Here is a 22795-nt window from a genome sequence, read left to right as displayed (position 1 = left end):
TAATTTCTTTAAAGGCTGAAGGCAAGTGGATTGGAATCAGGGTCATTAACTAGAACAGAAAGATTTTTTTAATGTGAAATGCCTCTAGAAAATCCAGTTCACCAATGGAAGATGCTTTTTGAATAATTTTGGCAGCAGAAACATTTAAATTGTGATTTTCATACCAACAATGTTGGGCAACAGAAGACTTCTGTGTTTCCTTTTTCCTAACATATGCCTCATGTTCTTTAACGCGAAATTTTAAGGCTCTCTTAGTTTGGGCGATGTAATTTAAACCAAACTGGCAAGGAATCCTATAAATACCCCAGGAATTCATATCCGGAATGGGGTCCTTGAGTATAGAACTCGGAATTTTATTGATCGGAGAATAAATGACCCGAAAGTCAATTTTCTGCAAAATACGTGCAACCTTATAGCCAATTGATGGAAAGAAGGGAATGGCAACGGAATTTTTATAATCTCCTAAAACAAGAGTGGGCTTTTTTGTGTGTTGAGATGAGAAGTTTTTAACTGCTTCATTAATAATGTTGGGTGAAAAGCCCCTGTCAATAGCTATCGCTTTTAAATAATTTAGTTCTTCATCAAAGGATAGTTTGGAGGAGCAAACTTGAAGAGCCCGGAAAACATAGGAATAAAATGAAGCTAACTTTTGTTTAGTCGGATGACATGATTTGAAGTGAGGTGGAAGGCTTCAGTAAACCGTAGTACTGAAGATGGATGTGTTTTGCGTGACTAGAGTGTCGAGAAACGGAAGAGATTTTCAAGTCTCAAGTTCAAAAGTGAATTGAATAGCAGGATCAATGGAATTCATTGTTGAAAGAACTTTATTTAAATCATCTTTATTACCTTCAAACAGGGTAAAAGTATCGTCTACTATATTTGTTCGACGTTTTATTGCGTCTTAATTAAAAGATCTACTTGTTCATAATCTTTGTTATATTGTAAAAAGCTTTTAATACAAAATTAATCCTCTGGGAAAGTCAATAGTTAAATAAGAATCCCACTCACTTTTCTAAAATTGGTGGAGTGTGCAAAGAACTCTACAGCGTGGAATACAAATAATTATGTACAATGCATTTCAAATTTCAATTCAAAAGCAGATTTTGTGATTTTCGTAAAAATGAAATTAGATTGTTCTCCTTACCATTTTCAGTAGACGTTGCAAGTGTTTCACCTGAACTTCAATTAGAATTTATAGATTTAGAGTGTGACTGCAGTAAAACACAAGTTTCTTGAAAATCCTACACTAATTAATTTTTATTCGAAGTACGTGACCGAAGACAAGTATCCAGGGAATTCGTAAACATACACACTTCTTGTCTTCTTTCTTTGGCAGTACCTACATATGTGAACAGCTCTGTAGTAAAATTAAAATCCTAAAATCGAAAACAAGAACACGGCTGACAAACAGACATTTGGAGGAAACTCAGCAAGACAGATTAAACCGGATATTGAAGCTCTAATCAAGCAAAAACAACGTCAAATTTTACTTTAAAACTAAAGTATCTACCATATCCCGCCAGTAATGTAATTTTTCTTTTCTTTTTTTATTGTAAATGCATTTTGTAACATCGTTCCGTACAATCATCTTTACGCTTTTTTTTTCATAGTTAAAAAAAAGTTCCAAAACGTTTTAATTCAATTTCCATTTGATGTTTTGGTTCCAAAAAGTCATATATATATATATATATATATATGCAAATCTGTAACACTATATCTTTGGCTAGAATGAGTTATAGTCTTACAAAACAAAGCTCCCTTTTTTATAAATTTTCAGACTACACTATTTTTTTGTCAGACACGTGGCCCGCGGATCTTTATGAATTTATCCATGTGGCTCTCAGGCGTGAAACGTTGAAAACCCCTACTTTAATGGAAACATGAAATAATACAAAATTTTAATTTCTTAAATAAATGTTTGATTTTTCTTATCAGATATCGTAAGTGACAGGCAGTGGCGGCTTGCCATATGGATCAGGCAAATGACTGATTTGCAAGTTCATCATTAGATGTGGGAATTAAAGCAAATATGTGGAAATATATTAGTAATTAATTTATCTAGCTTAATGAGCTGCATGAGGTCTTCAGGTGGAGAGGTAAAGTGTGATATTCTTTGGGGAGGAAATCCCATCAGTCATGAAGTTCGTAATTTCTTGATCCAGAGGGTTGTTAGCTGGAAAAACGTTTGGCTTGAACTGATTTTTGAGAGAGTTGGCAAAAAGCTCTGCTTTTTCTTAATCAGTGCAAGCAGTATTCTTGTTTCTGGCAAATATTTTAAAATTTAATGGGGACAGCTAAAGGTTTTTCTTTGAAAGGAAATATAAGCAGTATTGATATTTGAAATCACTTTCAAACTTCTATACAGTTAAATGTTTGATATAAACACTCTATTCACTTCTCAACCCGTAGTAAACATGTTTCAGTCAAAGAAAAATAATCTGCAAAATTATTTTAATTGTAGATATTGGAAAAAGTAATTCTTCCATAAAACAAAAAATATTTTAGATTCCCATTTTTAATGACTTTACATGGAAAAGAACATTACCATCTTATAAAAGCATGTCATATATCAGTATAATATAAAAATTCACTTTCCTAGAAGGACATAAAATCTGCAAAAATTTCCAATGCTGTTATTTTATTTATTTTAGATATCATAGACCAAGAAGAAATTGCAGCATCTCAGATGCTCATTTAAATCGTCAAATCGTTTTTCCTAGAGAACTACAGTAGTCCCTGAATACAGTTGCAATACATTTTGCAACTGTATTAAAAAAAAATGGCACTCAAAAGTCAAATTTAGCATCATGTAAAACAAAAAAGTCTGTTTTTAGCATGCAAAAATTCCACAAAAATTCATAAATTCAATTCAACTCAATAGAAAAAGACTTTCATAAAGGATTTAAGAAAAATGTCTTATTTATGCAGTTAGGAAGCATCTTGTGTCAAATCATAGTCCTTTCTCAGCACAAGGGACAAAATTAATTTAATAACAAAGGAATTCTGGAATGCTTGTTGCTAGTTTATGAAAGATTCCCTATTAACGCAATTTGAAATTAACCAGGCCTTTTCTAAAAAGAGTTTGTTATTGAGAAAAGATGGAAAAATTACTATTCCAAACGTTTAGCTTATAAAAGAAAGCTGTTCATGAAAAGTACAAAAAGAAAAAGTTAAAATAAAGTATTAATTTTACCCAGGTCGCTCCTTGGAGGCACATTTTGTGTCTCAGTCCCAACTCGAGGGGACATCGGTGGTGTCTCCTCTGGATCCTCACATCACCTCCTACGCCACCAGGCTTTGAAACGACAGGGAGTCTAACATCCTGCCTGGCCTAAATTACACAGTATTATATTATAATTCGTTTAAACAGAAGAATTTGTAAAGAATACTGTTCAGCAATTGTAAAAACTACAATATGAATTATAATAACATTAATACATACTCTTTTCTTACAGAAATACTCAATGGATCAAGAAAATAGTTAGCATCATAGAAATTAGAGATGAATTTATTAGCCCAAATGGGCCAATAGTCTTGAAATGCAATTTTTATGTTATTTTACTTTAACACATTTACTAACCTATGGCCATTCGAAAAAATACAAGATAATTATGTTTTAAAGTTATTTGGTCTCCTACTGATGAATAAACTAAGACATTAAGAAACAGATTAATAATATTAATAACAAAGCAATAGATTAATTTTTTTAACTTTTGAATATAATTCAGTTAAATAAAAATTCACAATATAGCTAATTTAAAACATTTAATTCATGCAGAATTATTTATAATATATATTTTCTCCCTTTTTAGGTATAACCATTGTTCCCATGTTAGTCTAAACGCATATTCATCTAGCTGCTAGCACAGACTCTTCATCTAGTAATGCTACCGAATGCCAAAGATTCATGTTACAATCTCGAAGCATAGGTCACTTCCATAACGTTCAATGAATGGTTTCTAAACATATTTGTCCCAGATGTCAAAAATTATTTAAGTAAAAAGGGATTGCCTTTTAAGACTCTTCTTTTAATTGAAAATGCGACTATTCATCTTCAAGATTTACAACACAAAAAATAGAAATTGTCTTTTTACCCAAAAAATACAACTTCCTTATTACAGCCATTGAATCAAGTAATAATTCCGACTTTTATGACATTGTATATCAAACAAACCTTTGGGTATATTTGAGAAAAAATGGAGAATGATGAATCTCTTACACTTATGGATGGCTTGGAAGAAATTTACAATCTTACATTGTGTTAAGCATGTTGGACTGCCATATACTGAGATTAAACAATCAATGCTCAACACATGCTAGAAAGCAATATGGCTGGATGCTGCTAAAGATGAGAATGATAGATTTCCATTAGAGTATGAATATTCTCAGATCACTAAATTGGCAGAAACTATAGGAGGAGAAGGTTTTTGAGGATTTAGCTCAAGCACATATTGAAGAAAAAATGGTTGACGAAGAACTAAATGAGGATGAGTTAACATGATTCCCGAAACAAATAAACATGACGAAGACCAATTCGTACCAGCTGCATTCACAGCTAGAGTCATCAGCGTAGGACTTGAATTGGGAAGAAAATTAGGTATCATTTTTTGCAATATGACGCAAATGTTGAACGAGCTCTTCGATTCCAATAGCAGCTTAGTAAGAGTTTAAATCAATATGAGGATGTTTACAAAGATTTAGGGGAAAAAATGATAGTATTTGTTTATAAAGCATAATTTTAAGTTTTAATATTTTGGCAACATTGATAGTAAATTGTAAAATGAATAAGTTAAAAATGTATCTGGAAGACGGAGAGTTTCATTATAACTTTCAGAACATTAATGTTGTTTAGGCTTAACAAAATCGCCAATTTCTCTAAGAGAAAAATTAGACTTGTATTATAATTAGTGAATATAAATCAGAAAATATGGCATATAATATGATAAATTTGAGTCATACAGAAAAATTAAGTGATGATAATTATTTTATTTGGGCCAACAGAATTGAAAGTGAATTAAAAAGTTTAAAAATATGGAGAAGTATGATAGAAGCTGATGAACCACCAAAACCATATAAAAAGGATGATGTTAATTTCGAAAATGAAATAAAAACTTGGGAAATATGGGATGATAATAACGCGATAGCAAGAAATATAATGAATCAAACTATGACAGCTCCACAAGCGTTAAAACATGCGAATGAAAAGAACGCAAAGAAGTTATGGGAGAAAATCAAAAATGAAATGGCGGCAAGAACAGACATTTCATTCATTTGGTGTATTTAATTATGGCAAAGCACACTAGGGCTATCTACCTAAGAGGAGGGATGCCTTCGTGGAGAACTTTCTAAGGGAAACTGGCTCGTATACATGTTACACATGGGGAAAACCACGAAAACGCCCATGCAGCCAGCCCGTTCGCGGGATTCGAACCTCGGACCGAACTACCAGTGTTCAGCGACTTTACTGCTCGGCTGCTGGTGGGCCCACAGCAAGAACAGAAGATATTCAAATCAAATGTAGAATAGAATTAGCTCAACTGAAAATGACTCAAAATGAATCAGTAGATGATTATATGAATAGAGCTGTAATTCTAAAGTAAAAGTATTCAAGTTGGAGATGAAATAAGAGATAAAGAATTAATTTACTTCATACTAGAAGGACTTAGAAAGGAATTTGATGTTAAAATTATTAAAAGCAATAAAGAGAAAGATCTAGCTTCAATTAGACAAGCTTTAAAAGAAACAGAAGGAAAAAATAAACAAAGAGGAAAAGAAATAGAAGTAAGTTCTAAGGCAAAAGAAAACTGGATAAAATCGAAATATGAAAGAAGATGCTTTAATTGTGGAAAATTAGGACAATTAATAAAAGAATGTCGAAATAATAATAATATTATAAAATGCTTTTGCTGTGGAAAATTCGGCCACAAATCAACTGAATGTAAAATGAAAACTAAACAAGAACACCGACAGCAGAGAAATGTAACAAATAAAACTTATAGAATGTCAAGGAAAGAGAATATGAATCAGCTACATGCTTATTTGAAGTACCTAAGAAAATAGAAAGCACATATCTTAATCAAGATAGAAATGATGGAAAGAATAAAATAAATGAACAACAGAATAGAAAAATTAAATGGATTATTGATTCAGGAGCCACATCTCACATGGCAACTAATAAAGAAATATTTACTCATTTTAAAGATGAAGAACGACAAATAATGACGGCTGAAAAAGGGGCCATGATCAAATAGAGTTGTATTGGTAACATTAAAATGCAAACTGATAGAAAATGTTCTGCAAGTACCGAATTTAAGGGAAAATCTGCTGTCAGTATCAAAAATTGTAGATCATGATTTAAAAGTAATTTTTATCAAGAATAAAGCAGAAGTGATCATAAACAGGGAAACATTCTATATATAGCTAACAGAAATGGAAATAAATTTGAAGTTGAAGGAAATATTGTTGAAGAAGCTAAAATTAGTTATGTTAATGATGTACTATGGCATCAGAGACTAGGTCATATAAATTATCAAAGACTGATAGAAATGAAAAAACACTCATCGGTCATTGGGTTAGAAAATGTAAAAATTTCTGAAAACAATTGTCAACCTTATACATTAGGTAAAATAACACAAACATCTTATAAAAGTGTGAAATTTAAGCAATCTGAAGATATTTTAGAATTATGGCACATAGATTTAGTTGGACCAATTAAGAAATCAATAGATGGAAGCTGTTACTTTTTAACAGTGGTAGATGATTACAGTAATTTCATATTTGTGATAACAATTGAGAAGAAGAGTGAAACTTGAGAAGCTCTAATCAAACTTATCATTCAAGTAGAAAGACATACAGGAAACAAACTAAAAAGAATTCGTAGTGATAATGGTAGTGAGTTTTTAGCTAAAAATATAAGTTGTTTTTTTTTTTTTTTTTTTTGAAAAAATGGGAATTAAACATGAACTTACAACGCCTTATACTCTGGAAAGTAACGAAAAAGCTGAAGGTTTTAATCGTACTATAATTGAATCTGCTAGAACTATGTTAATTGATGCAGAATTACCGATAAAATTTTGGTCTGAAAGCGTTAAGGTAGCTGTACATGTGAATAACAGGAGTCACAAAAATGATAAAAGGTTTACACCATATGAACTATATAAAGAACGCAAGCCTAACATTACTTATCTTACAAGATTTGGATGTGAAGCATATGTTCATATAAGACGAGAGAAACATAGAAAGATGGATCTAAAAGCTAAAAAAGGAATTATGATAGGCTATAGCATGAAGAGAAAAGCATACAAAATTTATAGCCCTGAACTAAATAAAATTCAAGAAGTGAGGGATGTAAAATTTGATGAACAGAAACATAGATCACCTTTACTAAAAGAAAATTATTTAAAATTCGATAAAAATCAAATATTAGAAGAACTTATTATTTTTTATAAGGAACAAACTAATGGAAATGTAAATAATTCAGAAATAACTGACAGATACTATAGAGAAGATAATACAACAGATGAAGAAGCTGAGAAAATTTTGCCATCCAACAGTGATGATGAACACGATGATAACAATTCATTGGAAAAGCCAACCGAGTATCCACAAATAAATGAAGAACCTGGAAATGATAGTCATGGAAATTCTGTACAGAAAAGACCAGCACGAACTATGAAGCCCCCAGAAAAATTAAAAGATTCGTGAGAAAAAGTCGGGAGAAATATATTGTAAATCGGATTGGCGGGAGAGCGGTCGAAAATCGGGAGTCTCCCGCCTAAATCGGGAGAGTTGGCAACTCTGCATTTCACAAGTGATTTCAATATACACATTCCAAAATTTTCCAAAAAGTTAATGTGCATTGGATGTACACGTATTATGGTGTGTATTTTATAAACTATTTGTTATTCTTACTTATTCATTGCATTAAACAACAGTCTGTTTCTTATTCTATCTTACTGACACACACAGTTATACTTTATATTAGATAATTTTTATTTTTTGCCATTTACTGTTATGTTTAATGTTTATCAAAAGAAGCTTTAATGATATGCATGGACTGGTTAACAGACAAAAGCCCACAAAAAAAAAGGCCCACTATGATAATTGACCATGCGACAAATACCCACAGCGATGAAAGCGCACATTGATAAAAGTCCACACAGATATAAGCACACGCCGATAAAAGGGGCTTATTTTTTTATTACTAAATCGTGTATTTATAATTTTAATTATAATAAATGGAGTACTCAAATCTGAATTTCAATGTTTCAAATATATGTCTAGTTTGTATTTTATCATTTCTTTATTTGTTTAATTTATTACATTGAAAGCAAACTTTATACTCTCTGATTAAGTGATTAGCTATAACGTTTGGATGATAAATCTGAAATTGCATTTTATTATTTATTTACTTATTTAACTTTGGTATGAGTATGTGAAAATGAAAAATATCATTGCGGAGTTTCTCACATGCCATTTTTAAGGTAATATGACTGAGATTAAATATAATTATGTTTCATTATTAAAACCATTAACTTTTTAATTAAAAACACTTGAATTTTATTTTTAGTCCAAAGGGATTTGAATCCCGAAGGACTATTAGTTTCGTTTTGGCATTTTGCGTCGGACTCATAAACGTCGGTTCACTTTTCAAACTGTTGCCACAAAATGTTAGAGTCCTGCATTATATTTGAAGAAATTAAATAATGAAAAATCTGCATAAATGTATGTATATTTCTCGTATTGTGATAAAACAATGGTACATAGAGTCATCGAATTTTGAATAACGTAATCCTCCAACGAATATGAGCATGTGGAAGACCAAATTTGAAATTTGAAATTTGTTTTATGATCGATTTCCTATTTTTTAAAACTTTGACGAATTTTTGATTAACAAACTCAAGGATTTCAAAGCGAGCAATGGCAACGTTGTGCAGAAAAAACATTTTTATCTCCAGCGCGTGAGTCTCTGTATAGGAAATTCTAAAGATATGCTCGTTTTAAAACTACGAGTATTTTGCGATATTGCTGTTGCACTGGATCTTATGGTTTAAGTGCGAGGAACATGATATTTGATAAAGAAAGGTAACACACAAAATGTTAAAAAACGCCCCTTTGGACGTAATTTAAAATCTGAAACATTTCAGATTTTTTTTTTTTTTTTTAATTTCTTTTTAGTTTTTCCTTTAGTTCATTTTAGTTCCTTTTTAGTTTAGGAATATTAAAACAGTTAAGCACAATGAAAACTTGGCTAAGAGATACTTTATTCTTTACTTTAGACTGAGCTTATTATCAAAGTTTAAACATATTTCTCACTGAAAGCTTTTTTGAATGTAACAATTATAATTTGGTGATTTTCTAGAAATAGTTTCTTTTGGACTTCAGAATAAATTAAAATTGTCAGCTGACACCCTGTCAAAAAAATGAATTCCAAATGTAACCTCTTAATCTTTAAACTACAGCAATTCGGAATAGTGTTTTTAATTTTTATTTTATTTATTTATTTATTTTGGGTGGGGATGGAACAACTCTCAGAAGTCAGCATATCTACAAATTTAAGTAAAATCATCTCAAACTGTAGTAATAAATATGTAACATTTCATTAGAGATTGGGAAGATTATAAAGAACTATGCATATAATAACATCTAATAAAATTTTGTAACTACATAAATATATATTTATAGAGTCATCAAAGTTCATCGCTTTTAGATTCTAAGTATACATATTATATAAATTCATCATTCATTAATAGTATTATATATAGTAATAGAAAAATAGTATTAATGTTTCAAATTGTAATTTTTTAATAATTTCTCTTGCATTTGCTGTATATTTGTTCAAGATTTATGGATATCAGTTACATAACATGAAAAATACACAGAAACCAGCTAATCTTATATTACAGCTGATTGTGAAGGAACAATTACAGTGCTCTTAATTACAGTTATAGTGCTTTTAAATCTCCCTACGGTAAATAGCTGTTTTCTAGACATTAGATTAAATTAATTCCATTATCCATTAGAAAATAATTACAGTGAATTATATCTATTGACGACATTTCTAAGAGGTCACCTTTTGAAAGAAACCTGTATTTTTTGTGAACATAAACAAACATTGCCAGTGAATATCACATTTCTAAGATCACCATATCTACAACCAAAATCCTTTAAAACCATGAACGGTTGCGTTATAGAGGGCTCGCTATATTTTTAATAAAACATGTACATCTTCGTTATACACTTGCTACATTTTGATTTTCTGTCAAAGCAGAGGAACAGGCGTTCTATTTTTATTTAGAAGTATGTGAAATTGAAAAAAAAGACACTATATGACAAAAATGGAATTACATTCAAACACACACCTCTTGAACATGTCTGAAATTCATTATTCTGCTCAGAATAAATTTATCTAAAGAAAATGTTTAATAAATATTAGAACACAAAGGCTAACTTAGGTCAAAGTAGTAAGGGTCAGTTCGTTTGAATAATATCTTTTCTTAATCATAATGTGACTTTTCGAACATCGAATGAAATGGGAAAGACAGAATAAGTGCGAATGGCAGCAGACGAACGACACTATTTCAAACTCGGCATGAAAAGAGAACGGACGAAATGACACTAAGCCAAGGGAAGGCATGCCTTCGTGGAGGACATTTTAAAGGAAACTCGCTCGTATACATGTTACGCAAGGGGAAAACCACGAAAGTGCCCATGCTGTCAGCCTTTCCATCGGAATTTAAACCCCGGACCGAGCTACCAGTGTTCAGCGTTTTTTAGCATGGAGGTAGGAAAGGGAGGAGGGGCCATTCCGCGGTAGAAGTGAAGCACTGCTTTGAAGCTTGGGTCACCAGACGGGGTGTTCTTTGTTTACATTCAGAAGCTCGCTTGACAAGATTCTGATAGTATTTCGACACACGACAGTTCCATAGAAATCGAAAAAGGGACACTTTCGCATGAAAGAAACATTCATAGTGTGATGGATAATAGCAATTTGTATAGTTTACTGACATTTACGCAAAAATCGCATCTTGGTTATTTTTCGATAACTAACAACAGCGATTTTGATTATGAATTTGTTTTATAAAATTCTAAGCTGTTGCACTACAAAAATATAGATTTTAAGAAAATTGCTAAAAGAGATCTGCCAAAATTTATTTTCTAGAAGATTTGAAAAGTTTGAAACTTGATGGCTAAATGTAAATATAAAATTATGTATGTTAAAATATTTGTAATTAGGCACATAGGTCAGATTAAGTTTTTATTAAATAGAGTAACGCATGCAAGGGCTATCTGCCTAAAGAGATAGATGCCATCGTGGAGGAATTTTGAAGAAAAACTGACCTTTGAGTGGGTATTAAAAATAATACTTATAATTTTCATTCAAATTATATTCATATATATTTTTTATGTAAAACTTTCGGGTGTATGCTAAATTAGTGTAAATTACTTAACACGAAAAATATAGTGAATGCACAGAAATTAAAGATTTGCACATGCCGGAAATGATAAATAGGAAATATGTATGGGTATTTATGCACGTGCTTGCAAAAAGCATATATCTGCCTTTGACAAAATACTTAAATATTCATTAAATTATTTATAAATGTATTTGAAATGAAGAATTTATTCACTTATAAACAACTGTGAAAGTACTGTGAAGAAATCTAATGATTAAATGTATCTAATTTATAATGATTATAAATGTTATCTAAATATATAATAACTTTAATATTGAATTGTAAACATAAATTGAAATCCTGTTGACAAATATGTTATAAAACTATTTAAGCAAGAATTGTTCGTATTGGAAAGCAATCTGCTAAAAGGTATTGTAAAGCAAATGCTATGAGATGTGCACTTAAGAATGTAATAAAGAGTTTTTGAATATGTATTGTTGAAATGAAGGGTAAAAAAAAAAAAAAAAAAAATCTGATAAGTATAATTAAAAGAATTATTCCCTTTTCGCTAATTCCTAATAATTCTCTAATTTAAAATGAACCGAATAGAGCATTAATTATAAATTGACTTACATTTTTCGATTTAAAAGAAGCCAAAAAACCATGTCATATTTAAGAAAGAATTTTAGGAAGAAGCTCTATAAATAGAAAAGAAATAATGCATAATTTTAATATTAATAATACAATAAACTTTGATCTTAATTTTTGTACCTTAACCGAATAAAATCGAATTACCTTAATTTTTTTTCCTAATGTAATTAACGAAAACTTGTGAAAATATTTCATTCTAATTAAACCGTCCTGTGAAAAGTATAGCATTTAATTCAGTTCAGAATGAAATGCTGTTTAAAAATATGTTGTTTTCACATACTTAGGACTCTGAAGTGTTGTAGAAAAAGAAAATATATACATTTATATGTATATTTGCGACGTAATTACAAAATATTTACACCAGAACGCGTCAAATCCCATAGAACTCAATGGTAAATGACCCAATTTTTTGGTCACCACGTAGGGATCGCCGGTGCTTCAGAGCAGGGTACGGAGAAACTTGTTTAGGGCGACTCCATCTTACTTCCTACCTCCATGTTTTTTACCGCTCAGCCGCTGTTGAGTCTTGTGCCTACATGAAAAGCTTGAGAATTGGATGACTGACGCTTGCTTAATGTACAGCTTTTACTCCATTATTTATTAATTTTTATTTGTCTAACTAATTATTTATTTTTTCTGATATTTGAACTTTTTCTCAGATTTATTTTCAAAGGAACAATGTCTAGAAAGTTTTGCGAATCCAAAATAAATGATTAAGTCTTAGATGAGATACGTTCTACCAATCAAAAAATTTTTTTTCACGTTTAGAATGTAACATATGTAAGTTGTTATGCATACTGCTTATCTCAACTATTCTTATCTCAAAAAATGCTCAATTTTTTTTTCTCTTTTGAAATCAATAGAAATTTTTTTTATGAAACTAACCCCAGTAAAACATAGAATTTTATGTTTGAATGTTAGCTTCAAGAATGGAGCTAACAAACAAGTTATAATCCTTCACAGGAGCATGCAAACTGTCAATGACCTTCTGTAAGATTGCTGGTGACTTCTCACTAGTCAAAAGAGTCCGCCAAGCGGTAAAGTCGTGGAACACTGGAAGTTCAGTCAGAGTTTCCAATCCCGCAGACGGGCTGACTGCATGGGCCTTTTCGTAGTTTTCCCCATGTGTAATTTGTACATGAGCCAGTATCTCTTAGAAAGACTTCCACGAAGGCATCCCTCTACTCAGGCAGATAGCCCTCGAGGCTTTGCTGTGCTCACATACACTAAACCAAACCAAACTCACTAATCAACTTGATGTTCAGTAACAATAGAATAAGGTTAAAGGTTGAAACCTTTTATCCAAGAGTACACCTTGTGCTTAACATATAGACTACTGCTTGTGATGTTATGTTACGTAGAAGTAAAGGAGCCACCTAATATTTACCTGAAGTAAGTACACATTAGCTCTAAACACAAACTAGAAAAACAACAACATTCCGGTGTCTTCGAGTCACAATTTCATTGTGACTCGAAGCCAACACCGCAAGTTCTGCACCGTCGGGCGTTAAATTAAAATGCATTACATTACATGATATATATAGCGATACATAGTTGTACATGTATATGTTTTATGGCATTATTTATTGTAATGGTACAGGCATCATCTTTCAGGACATTGCATATTGCAGTAGATAAAGGCATGATGTAGATGATGTTCTTTTAGGGCGTGTTTGCAAACATGATCTGTTTACATGAGTGTTTGCTATCAAAATTAAGTTAGCTATAAAATTGTTTACAAAGCTTACTTCATTCTGCATATTTATGCTTACTGCTTACATTTAAATATTGTTGTACAGATGTGCTGATACTTTAGCTACTCAGTATTGACGAATGAGTTGCTAAAGTTTCAGCACAACCATACAACAATACTTAAATTGTTGTGTTGATATTTTAACAACTCAATCGACAAAATATTGAGTTGCTAAAGCATCAGCACAACCAATAAACCTAAATTTTCAAGGTAATAAATAGAGGATTTCAAGATTAGCCTAACAGGCCTTTTCAGAAAATTAACTTACTGGTGCACTTAATGCAACGGCTAAACCCTGACAGCAAAAGTTGACATAGCCAATTCTCGCAATTCCTTTCAATCGCAAAAGCTTCGCCATAAATACTCTTCACTCATTTGCATTCTAAACATGTTTACTTACTAACTTATTTACATCCGGGTGAGGAAGCGGAAAGTAGAATTGACAGTACACGCTGAAATAATACATAACAGGATAGTATTTTCTCCCTCCTTCCAGCATGCCTTCGCGGTGTAATGGTTAGCACACTCGGCGCGTATTCGAGAGGTTCAAGTTAAGAGTCCAGACAAGCACATTGCTAAATTTTCATATCTCCTGCATGATGCCTGAACTAAAAAAAAGGTGGTGGATGATGATTCTTCTCCACCAAGATTTGACGACTGGGTCCCCTAATACCCAGTGGCCTTTAAAAGGGGGAGTAAATAAGGTATTTTCTCCCTCCTTCTAGAATGCCTTCATGGTGTAACGGTTAGTACAATTGGCTCGTATTCGAAAGATCCAGGCTCGAGTCTCGAAGAGGGCATTGCTTATTTTTCCTTTCTCCCGCATATATATATATATATATATATATATATATATATATATATATTTATTTCCTAAACAGTATTGATTAATTGATTATATTATCTCCTAAGTTTAATTAAAGTAGAATTATTTTAAAAGCGTGCATCCATACTGGTAAGTTATATTTTGAAAGATGTTTTGAAGTAATTTGAAAGCAAAATGTTAATAATGTTTTAACGGGGACTGGAGTTAAATCATCATGAAGAATAAAATTTCAATTGTAAAAGGAAAAATTAAAACATGTAATCATTGTCATTGATCGGAAATTAGTTGACTTTTCAAGGGGAACAAACCAACTCCCGTTCAATGAACAATAATTGATAAAAATACGTAAATACGAAAGTGTTTCGTCTTTACTCGAGTTATAAGTTAAAGCCAAACCGGCAATTCTAGTCAGGCCAAATATTTCCGCGAATAGAAGGAATTATGAACCAATGCTGATATTCAAAGAACTTATTCTTATGAAGCATTTTAGTCAATTCAATTTGGAGTAAAAATCAATTACTGTAGAGAAATCCTATTTAACTCGAGTAATCGTCCCCGACACTTTCATGTTTATGCATTTGAGTACCATATTATTTGTAGAAATTAAACATTGGAAATTGTCATTATGAAATCGAATTCAAAGTAAAGTTGAAATAAACATAGAAGATTATAAAAAAAGATAAATAATGCAAAATTTGTAAAAACAAATCAAAGACAATATAAAAATAATATAAAAAATAATATAGAAAATAATATATAATAAGAACAGTGAATGTACAGGAAGATATAAAGGCCAGAAAAGGTATTAAGTAACTTACATTCTTTCTAGTGGGGGAGTTGGCAAAGTGTTCTCTTCGTGTCTGACTCAGAAGTGTAGGGTGTCCGAAAATTCTTAACGGCAGTAGGGGCTTTGAATAATATCAGTCGGTAAAACTTGAAGCAATTTATGGTAGTGGGTGGGACTTGGAATTCTTGAGGGATGTATTTTGTGGAGTTCTTATCTGAGAGACACCATCTGTTAAGATTTTTTTGAAAATACTAGTGAATGGAAATTAATTAATTTCTGGCTAATTGTCGTGTCGCAATGATTAAGAATTTAAGAAAGGAAAAAAGCATTTTCACTGTCCAAGAGCTAATAGACAGTTACTTAATACCTTTTCTGGCCTTTATATCTTCATGTACATTCACTGATCTTATTTATATTATTTTCTATATTATTTTTTATATTATTTTTATATTGTCTTTGATTTGTTTTTACAAATTTTGCATTATTTATCTTTTTTTATAATCTTCTATGTTTATTTCAACTTTACTTTGAATTCGATTTCATAATGACAATTTCCAATGTTTAATTTCTACAAATAATATAGTACTCAAATGCATAAACATCAAAGTGTCGGGGACGATTACTCGAGTTAAATAGGATTTCTCTACAGTAATTGATTTTTACTCTAAAATTGAATTGACTAAAATGCTTCATAAGAATAAGTTCTTTCAATATCAGCATTGGTTCATAATTCCTTCTATTCGCGGAAATATTTGGCCTGACTAGAATTGCCGGTTTGGCTTTAACTTATAACTCGAGTAAAGACGAAACGGTTACAGCCGAAAACATCGCGGCAAAAACATCGCGGACGAAAACATCGCGGAGAAAACAACGCAAGGCGAAAACATCGGGGGAGAAAACATCGCAGTTCTAAAACATCGTGGTACAAAACATCGTCGTCGAAAATAAAGCGGTTCAAAAACTTCGCAGTTTAAAAATATCGCCGTCGAAAATATCGTGGTAAAAAATAAAGTATCTATTAATCATCGCATGACGATAACATCGCAGACATGCTTTTTTCAGGCTTTAATAACTGTAAATGGATATTCCCATAATGATTTGTGAGCGCAAGTGATGTAAGGAAGGATAATTTTTACTTTCACATTTTTTTATTAACTACTAAATTTTTGCTGAAAAAATAAGAAGGAAACTTAAGCATAGAAAATTAAATGCAACTTAATAGATTATACTTTTTATGAAAAATTACCTGTAAAATCTTTATTAAAAATAATTTATTATGGTCTTTGTTAGTTAACTATGTCGATTTAAAATTCTATTAAGTGCTATAAGTTGCATTAATTTTCTATGCTTAAGTTTCCTTTTTATTTTCTCAGCAAAAATGTATTAATAAAAAATATGAAAGTAAAAATTATCCTTCTTACCCTCTTGCGCTCACGAATCATTATGGGAATATCCATTTACAGTTATTAAAGCATGTCTGAAAAAAGCATATCTGCGATGTTATCGTCATGCGATGATTTGTAGATACTTTATTTTTTATCACGATATTTTCGACGACTATGTTTTTAAATTGCGAAGTTTTTGAACCGCTTTATTTTCGACGACGATATTTTGTACCACGATGTTTTAGAACTGCGATGTTTTTCTCTTTGCGATGTGTTCTCCCACGATGTTTTGTAGCACGACGTTTTCGCCTTGTGTTGTTTTCTCTGCGACGTTTTCCTCCGCGATGTTGTCGGCGGACACCAGACGAAACACTTTCGTATTTACGTATTTTTATCAATTATTGTTCATTGAACGGGAGTTGGTTTGATTCCCTTGAAAAGTCAACTAATTTTCGATCAATGACAATGATTACATGTTTTAATTTTCCTTTTACAATTGAAATTTTATTCTTCGTGATGATTTAACTCCAGTCCCCGTTAAAACATTATTAACATTTTGCTTTCAAATTACTTCAAAACATCTTTCAAAATATAACTTACCAGTATTAACCAGTAACTTACCAGTTATAACTTACCAGTTTTTAGAATTAAAATAAGCAGTGTGGCCAGTATTCCCTTTCACCTCCCTTTGTCACACTGATACAAAGGCACTTCCATTTCTTGCGTAAATATAAAAACAAAGATACACATACATGTATATGTATGTGTATCTTTGTATACCTATATACAGTATAGATTCACACTTTTAAAATAATTCTACTTTAATTAAACTCGGGAGATAATATAATCAATTAATCAATACTGTTTAGGAAATAAATTATTATTAACTAACTTTGCAGCAATTGCGCAAGTAATAATAACTTGTATTCGCACTAAATGGATTTAAGATCATACATCATTATATATATATATATAAAACCTAATGACTCTACAGTAAGAACTAAAGATTCGTATAAAATTCTATATAGAGTATAAAATTCTATATTTAAATCAAGTTGGCTCAGTCTAGACCAGTGATTCTCACCAGCTTTTTCCCCATATACCCTTTCCACCATTGCTAAATGATCATTCAACCTCTCCTTCCCAAAACTTGAAAAGTAGATATGTGTTTGTTTAAATACGGATTATTTTTTAAGTAAATTAAACAAGTATCAAACATGTTGGTAAATACCAAAATTTGAATAAATGTTCTTTTTTGTATTCATAAACTAAATCTAAATACTTAATACGTAAAGAAAAGGTGGACTAAATTACTCTCTGAAACTTTGAAATTCCCCTTAGGGCTATTCCTCCTGATTGAGGACCCATAGTCTAGCCAGAATTCGTTTTTAATAGTGACTAAATATACAGATAATTTAATTTGTCCCACTTTTCTTATACTAATTTTTGTTACAGAAACTTCGGATTACGTGCATGTTTTTTGAAAATAAAAGACACAAATTTAAAAAAAAATATATGTTTAAAATTTGATGTTGAATTCAAAAACAGTTATTTGGTAGCCAGACCTAATAAACCTAAGAGATCAAATTTGAAGTACACCTTACTTGTTCTTACTAACTTCTGCTTAATGAATTAGAATTATTCTTAGAAAAGAACCTTAAAAACTGGTGAAACATTTCATGCTAGAAAACAAGATATTAGAAACTTTGAACTCATTCAATAGAAGAAAAAAGTTATTCAAAACGTAACTCCATAACAAAACATTTTTTTTCTACTTGATCGTCAACACATGAGGCTTTTAAGAAATACCTCCTACAAGATATGTGGCCACTATTTCTGTGCTGTCAGAATATGAAATTCGTATAAGGAAATCAATGCACTTCGAGGAGAAGAAAATGACCTTAATTTGATAGTTTTTCTACCTAATAAATTTTTACATGTTATGAGTTTCTTTTTCTTAATCTAGGCGAAATAATATTCAACACGTAATAACAGCATAAAACCCACAAAAGAAGTGTTCCAGTGAATTTTCAGTTTCTAAATGCTGTTTAAATTTGCTTCAATCAAAGTTTTTGTATATAAATAATTACGGTAAATTGAAATGAACTGTTTTTTAAGCGTTTACAGTTAATCGAGTAATATAATATTTTTATTGAAATAAAAATTATTTTTAATGTGCAAGATTACTTTTCTTACAACGCTGGGCTCATGGTTCTTAAATCCTCTTGTTGCTAAGTTCAGAAACCTGTGTTATTAAAATTATTCGAATAGTTTAACTTTTATTACGGTTTCATATTTTTCATTTTAACTTTCACATGGTTGCGTTTTCAACCATATGAAAGTTAAAATGAAAAATATTACTTGTACGTAAATTTTAATATATGTAATAATTTAATGTTTTTAGAAATAGTTCAGTAGTTTTACTTTTAAACAATGGCTTTGATATAACAAGCATGTTTAATTAGTTCATCAAAAAGTTGTTAGAGACACTATCAAATCAGGAACTAGCATATTTTTCCACTCTGCAGTTTTACTGCAAAAACAGTGAATTATCCCTTTAATAATGGTTAAAAAATATTTAATTCCTTTCATTTTCCAATTATTGAAATTTTTAAAATAATTGAAATTCTAACTAAATCCTTAGACAAAAGGTTATTCAAGAACTATACTAAAGAAATGTAAGAAAGGGGTTAACTTCAGTTACAAGCGGAATTTCAGATAATGTTATTTTCTAGTAGGTAACTAACAAAAAACATTTAAAATCCTCTTTAATTGTTCTCCTGCCACACCCTCCCTTCTGAGGCCTTCTTTGGCGCCCCAGGTTCCATAGGGAATAAAGCAATTAAGCAAGGCTCTCCTCTCTTTAACTGCTTTTTCACACAGCTGGGGGCAAAAGAAAAGGAAGGCAATGCTGCATAAATGTACTAGACCGTTTGGCAGATGAAGCTACTATGTATTTTTCTGCATTGCATGGAAAATAGAGGTGTGTTCTTATACCTGTTACCCATCATCTGGCTCGTAAGTATGAATAAAATATTAAGATACTTATTTATTGATCTATTATTTATTGAAAAATATTTTTATGATATAAATAATTTCTAACTGGCCCTGAATAGCCAGCGGCCAGTTAGAAAACTACATGACAAAAGCCCACAAGACGAATGCCCACTTAAAACCAGCACACATTTTCAGGAAATCCAAAATAACTATGACTTCCTGAAAAATTTTACGAGTAATTATTATGATTAAAAAAATTAAATTTCAAGTGGGAATGAAATTAATTTATGTAAAATCCAAGTTGTCAAAATTTAACTGGATTATTTGAAACCATGCTTTTTATTCACCATTAAAACGGTGTTTGCGCTTAATCATAATAGAATACTGTACTTTTATTTTTTTTCGTTAAAATGAAAGTTCGGCTTTAATTCTCCATATTAAATTCATATAATGCAAAATTTTCTGTAGTGTTAAATTATTCATAAATTATTCTCTGTATATGATGAAAATTTACATACATATTATACTCCTTATAATTTTGTAGAATTAAAATAAGCAGTGTGGCCAGTATTCCCTTTCACCTCCCTTTGTCACACTTATACAAAGGCACTTCCATTTCTTGCGTAAATATAAAAACAAAGATACATACATGTATATGTTTTTAATTATATTATTTTGATTGACTCTCTGTACTATATATATATATAGGAATTTAATTCAGGCGGAGACGAAGATGAAATGTGTTCCGCTACTTAAATTTATTGTTCAATTATTTCTTATTCATTTATTTTTTATTTTATCTCTATTCATGACGTATATATCGGTGTGGGTTTTTGTTAGTGTGGACTTTTATCAGCGTGCCCTTCTATCTATGTGGGCTTTTATCTGTGTGGGCTTTCATCAATGTGCGCTTTCATCGGTGTGGGTATTAGTCGCGTGGGCAATTATCCCAGTGGGGTCATTTTTGTGGGCTTTTGTCGTGTGCACTTTCGTCCTTTTGTCTGGTCACCGCATGGACTTTATGTATTTCCTTCACAATGCATTTTGCTGTGAAATGACAAACATTGTACAGTTAATAATTAAAAATAAAAGTATGTTTTGACTAACAAAACTAAAGAAAGGAATATTTATACATGATTAATAAAAATTAATTATTCATGTAATATTATATCTAGAGTAAGGTACCATCCTTATACTCATTATTGGAATTGTCGTATATTGATACTTTGATACCCCCCTTACTTTGTTTAAAAATTTGAAATTAGATTCCATTTACTCAAAAACCAGTATTATATTTATTTGTTCCATCTGCTTAGTTACACTTAAGTGCTTAAAGTTCTAGTCATTGTACAAGGCATATATAATAAATATGTTTTTCTCCTATCTAAAATATCTATTTGTAAAATATCTTTTGAAGTAAATCTTTTAATTATAATAATGATTAATCTTTTATGTGGTAAGATTATGTAAATTATGTATGGATATTAGATTTAAGTGACTGAAATTTAAAAATTTCAATGGGAAAGTGGTGTTTACTTGGAATATTCCCATGATTCTCGAGTTACCTGGAGTCTTGTTAGACAACAATGCTGCATAAATGTACTAGACCGTTTGGCAGATGAAGCTACTATGTATTTTTCTGCATTGCATGGAAAATAGAGGTGTGTTCTTATACCTGTTACCCATCATCTGGCTCGTAAGTATGAATAAAATATTAAGATACTTATTTATTGATCTATTATTTATTGAAAAATATTTTTATGATATAAATCCAGATGTATTGCATAGTTACAAGAACTATCTATTAGTTTTCATGTTAGTTCTAAGCTTTATTGTAAATTTTATTTTTTTACTTTGAAAAAGAATAATTGTGATGAAATATTATATTCTGGACGATTATATATCTCTAAACCACAGAATTTCTAGCAGCAATTTGCCATCAGTGTCAACATTAAAAAATCATTATACTGAATAATTCACCTTATAGCTGTAAACTGCTAATATTTTGATACAATTGGACATATTATTTTAGGATATGTCTCTTAATCTTCTCTTAACTCGTTCCATACTCAAATCATCCCCTTAGAAGCTAAGATTGAGAATACTCGTCTCCTCAAGCAACAATTGGATGCTGTACGAGTCGCATCGGACATGGACCAGCATACACCTCTTACGGCAAAAGCAAACTGTGATACATTGAAAGTACTGGAGCCCCTTAAGGGTAAGTGTGTTTTTAAATATCTCAGTATGCTAAAAAAAACCCTTAGATAGCCTTGCTAATGCTTTTAATGATAATTTTAAGTTAAATATAAAAAGAAAACAACATGAAATCTCGGATAATTCAAACGCTAATTCTAACCACGAGGATGGTAAGCCTATAAGGCATACATACGTATAGTATATTTTTCAGTTGCAATACCTTATTACCACTGAGAATTTTTTGCGATTCCCAGGACGCCATAATACAGTCAAAAAGTCATTAATTCAGACACCCATAATCCGGAATGATCTATAATCCGGACCTCAAAGCTACAAACTTTCTGCGCATGCGTCGCGTTTACGTGTGCTCGTAAGACCTTTACGGCTGTGACTTTGCCTGTGCACATGCGCATAATACGTTTACGCATGCGCGTTTAACGTATAACGGACGGTATAAGCTGAGCTAAAATTATCTAATTCAGTTAATGTTGCAGATTGCGTTGTTCCTTAATCTTCGAATTGGATCAGGCTTATTATTTTTTGCAGACTGTTAGAGCAATTTTATAAAAGTAAGCTTGAACTTTCGATTATGTCAAACAGAATTTCCGATATATATTTACTAATATGTACAGGATCTACAAAGCAAAAGTATGTTTCGAAGTCCATTAAACAAAAAGTGGAATTGCTGCAAAAAATGGAAAAAGGCATATCCTTTGTTTCTTAACCATTCCGAAATCTGTTTATCAATTTCATGCTGCTCTGCGGGGGGGACATCGCAGCGCGCAATGAACTGGAAGTTGA

The 22795-nt window shown here is 31.1% G+C and overlaps 1 long non-coding RNA gene across 1 annotated transcript in view; it reads left to right on the top strand.

Moving 5' to 3' along the window:
* The first annotated feature begins 8940 nt into the window (after positions 1 to 8940).
* The window catches only part of LOC146997963 (uncharacterized), a 96133-nt gene continuing 82278 nt past the window's right edge, over positions 8941 to 22795 (top strand). The window contains exons 1-2 of the long non-coding RNA XR_015040175.1: positions 8941 to 9084; positions 21828 to 22016. This is a non-coding gene — a long non-coding RNA (uncharacterized LOC146997963). The remainder of the gene's footprint in view (positions 9085 to 21827; positions 22017 to 22795) is intronic.

This window comes from Stegodyphus dumicola, chromosome 3 (assembly GCF_044657685.1).
Source record: "Stegodyphus dumicola isolate Sdum_Otavi_A_Nest chromosome 3, ASM4465768v1".
Taxonomy (NCBI): Eukaryota; Metazoa; Arthropoda; class Arachnida; order Araneae; family Eresidae; genus Stegodyphus; species Stegodyphus dumicola.
Note: the sequence above shows the minus strand (reverse complement) of the source record. Positions and strands in the feature narration are given on the sequence as shown.